This window comes from Trichechus manatus, unplaced genomic scaffold, assembly GCF_000243295.1.
Source record: "Trichechus manatus latirostris isolate Lorelei unplaced genomic scaffold, TriManLat1.0 scaffold00001, whole genome shotgun sequence".
NCBI classification, from domain to species: Eukaryota; Metazoa; Chordata; class Mammalia; order Sirenia; family Trichechidae; genus Trichechus; species Trichechus manatus.
In genome coordinates, this window is record NW_004443937.1 from 39,696,672 (window position 1) to 39,700,677 (window position 4,006).

Below are 4,006 nucleotides of genomic sequence, written 5' to 3' on the forward strand. Positions count from 1 at the left end.
AGACATAGTCTCGCCATCCTGGCCTCTAAGGAGCACTCTGGCTGTATTTCTTCCAAGACAGACTTGTTCGTTCTCCTGGCAGTCCATGGTATATTCAATATTCTTTGCCAGCATCATAATTCGAAGGCATCAATTCTTCTTCAATCTTCCTTATTCACTGTCCAGCTTTTGCATGCATGCATATGAGGCAATTGAAAATACCATGGCTTGGGTGAGGCACACCTTAGTCCTCAAAGTGACATCTTTGCTTTTTAAAACCTTAAAGAGGACTTTTGCAGCAGATTTGCCCAATTCAATACATTGTTTGATTTCTTGACTCCTGCTTCTATGAGTGTTGATTGTGGATCCAAGTAAAATGAAATCAACTCAATACTTCCGCTGTTTATCATGACGTTGCTTATCAGTCCAGTTGTGAGGGTTTTTGTTTTCTTTATGTTGAGGTGTCATCCATACGGAAGGTTGCAGTCTTTGATCTTCACCTGTGTTTCAAGTTCTCTTTGCCTTCAGCAAGCAAGGTTGTGTCACCTGCGTATTGCACATTGTTAATGAGTCTTCCTCCATTTCTGATGGCGCATTCTTCTTCATGTAGTCCAGCTTCTCGGATTATTTGCTCAGCATACAGATTAAAGTATGGTGAAAGGATACAACCCTGACACACACTTTTCCTGATTTTAAACCATGTAGTATCCCCTTGTTCTGTTTAAAAGACTGCATTTTGGTAAAAGATTAGATCAATAAAATATCTATAATGAACTAAACACAAGGAACAGTATGTGAACCAGGAGAAAATTGAGCTAGGCTAAAAAAACACTTAACGTTATTAGTGAATGTATAAAAGCCTCTCATAAATTCATGCTATGCAAATGCATTTTTGACAGGTGAGCCCAAATGGCTCTTCAGAGTTTAGCCATGAGGTTATCAAAGTCCAAATGATTATTGGTCCCAAACACAATTCATCAGTGGGATTTACCGTTGGAGAAGTATCAGAGATTCGTTTCTTATCACCCTCTTTTACTACCTAAAAGATCCTTCATTATTAACAAGGTAATGAAGTAAGATAGTATCAGTAAATTTCCCTGGAGACGAGACTCCAATACAAGCAGTTGACAATGGATGCTGCACTTCTGCATAGTTGAGAAAACCCAGAAGTAACAAGAGGGCAGGATTTTGGCTGTCCTTTGATTTCAGATTTGAAACAGAGGTTCTCAGTCTTGGCCGCACTTTGGAATCGGGGATGCGGAGTGGGTTTAAAAAAATACTGATGCCTAAACCCTATGCCAAAGAGTCTGATTTAATTGGACTGTGATGCACGCTGGCCAGCAGGGTATTTGAAAGCTCACCAGTTGTCTAATGTGCTATCAAGGCTGAGAATCACTCAGTTGAAGCGAGGTCTGTCCCAAGTGATGGGGCAAATAGCTGCCGAAGAAATAAAGGTCTATTCAGTGGATGGCATCATCAGAGCAGACCATGGAGATATTGGAGGGTTAGGAGATTCTTTCTCCCCTGAAGGTATGCTTAAATTTCATACAATCAGACCAGTGGCCATGGAGTTGATTCTGATTCATGGCAACCCCACATGTGTTGGAGTAGAACTGGGCTCCACAGGATTTTCGATGGCTGGTTTTTTCAGAAGTAGATCACCAGGTCCTTCTTTACAAAACATTTCTGTAGTCTTAACTGCAAAAAAAGGTTTTCTCCTTTCATCTAAGTACAGAATGAGAAACTGCAACAATGCCAAATTTCTGTCATGTTCAAAGAGCTCACCTGGCAATGATCTCATGCTCAAGGAGCAAAAACATCCCCAGGTACCAGTAGCTGGTGGACCAGAATCCCCTGCCTTCCCCCAAACCGCTTTTTAATATTACACACAATTTTCTCTGTAGTAAATCTATCCCAGTTACATCATCAGCACCCTAGGAAATATTAGCAATAACAAATAAATAATATCAAAATCAACTATGAAACATTTCACCGCACAAAACGAAAATCTTTTCTGCCTTTTGAATATTCCTTTTTGAGAAAGGGTTATAGAATCTTGGTTATGACGGCCACCATCAAGATCTCCCAGGCCAGGCATTTCCTAAAGGCATCCTCCAGAGCCCTCGAGTTCTTTGCCAGTGGTTCCGAAGAGAATGACTGGATCTAAGAAAGTCCTGGCAGTGCATGGTGGGCCAGCTCCCACAGGCTCAAGAGAATGGCTTGTTAAATTTTCAGGAATTTGTGAGCCAGCTGGCATTGGGTTGGGAACTTGAAATTGGTCATGGTTATAGAGTATTTACACCATGGAAATCCATAAGCACTACAAATCAGTGCTTTTTTTCTCGGAGAGCCAATTGTTAAACATTTACCAGCTCACCACTGCCCATTACCCCCTTTTAACTAAGAAGCTCCCATTAGATCCGTTATACACACACACACACACACACACACACACACACACGTTCATAAACTGGGGGTAACGTCAATAGGTTCAGAATGAAGGTATCTGTCCAAACCAAAAACAAGTGACTGTAGATAATCACTGCTTTGTATCAACTTTAAGTCACTACTCCCTTTGCAATCCCAAAGTTAAACGTACTTCCACTTTACATTAAATACGGCCAACTGGAGACTAAGGAATTCAAACATTTTGCCTAGGATCACAAATTCATCCGAGCCTATTACCTCTTCTAATTACATGGGTTTCACCTAACGTGTCAAAAGGGGAAGAAATTACAAAGGACTGCACTCCACCGCACAGCTGTGATCCAAGAGCTGCCATTTTTGCAGCTGCATAATGTTAGCTAATTACCCACAAAGCTCCAGCCCATTTCCTTTTTCTTTATTTTTGCTACTCCTAAATGAAAATCCTTGCAATGCCCTGATGTTCCCGGACTGTTGTTGTTTGTTTTTAGGCAGGAGGCTCTCTGATTATTCCTGGTGCGTGGTCTCACGGCGCTGAACGACATGAGTCGTACAGCAGCCCATAAACTTAAAGATATCGTTTCGATTTTCTTTTTTTTTTTTTGGCATTTGCTGCCTTCGTCTTAGTTTTGCATCACTTCAGGCATCAACAAAACCATTTTAGTACAGCCCTTCGCCTTTAACTTTGCAAGATTAGAAAATAAAAAAGCACATTTACAGCTACTAGGTGAATTGGAATATCTAAAACAGATTATGTTCTTATTTTTCAGTAAATATGATAATAGTTCACACAAAAGTAGGCTAAAGCTGAGTGGTCCATACCTTATTCTGAAACAAATTTCTCTCTAAGCCTTAGAAAAGAATATGCACGGCTTGAATGCTCCTGAAATTTTATAACAGCATATCCGTGCATAATCAGAAATGTGTGGATTCAAATAAATCTCCCTCTCCAGTCTTCAGAAGGCAATTTTTGGTGCCAGACACATGTGTTTTGTTGGAGTTCTATTGAAACTCTTTACATTATGTGGCTACAGTGGTATTCACCCTGGGGTTATTCATACACAATTTTAATTATTTATTTATGGGCTCACATGGTGTTATTTTTCATTCAGATCCAAAGCTAGTTACACATTCTGCAACAAAATATTTAAATGAAATTCTGAGACCCACAAAGGCTTGCAGTGGAAGCAGGAAAGATCTATCAATACTCTGGGAGTCCACAGAGTTTACCTACAAATGAAACCAGGCTTGGTACTCACATGAGAATCTCAACACAGAATAAACTCTTCAATATATAAATCCTAATTCTGGTTTCTTTACAAGACAAAACTTTCAGTGATCTTTTTTTTTTTTTTCCTTCTTTGATTAGTTCATAAGTAATAGAGCAGAATCAAAGACCTGGAGTCCTTTCATAGTCTATGGAAATATTTTCCAAACTGGGTTCCAAGGAACATGATTATGAGAGTTATTACAGTTGTTTTACTATTTAAAAAAAGAAGAAGTAGTTCCAAATCTGAATAACTCTGAGAGATGCTAGGTTTAACTAGTTTTCCTTCTTTGGGGACTTCTCAGAGCCTTTAATATGCTAATGTTCATCGGGATT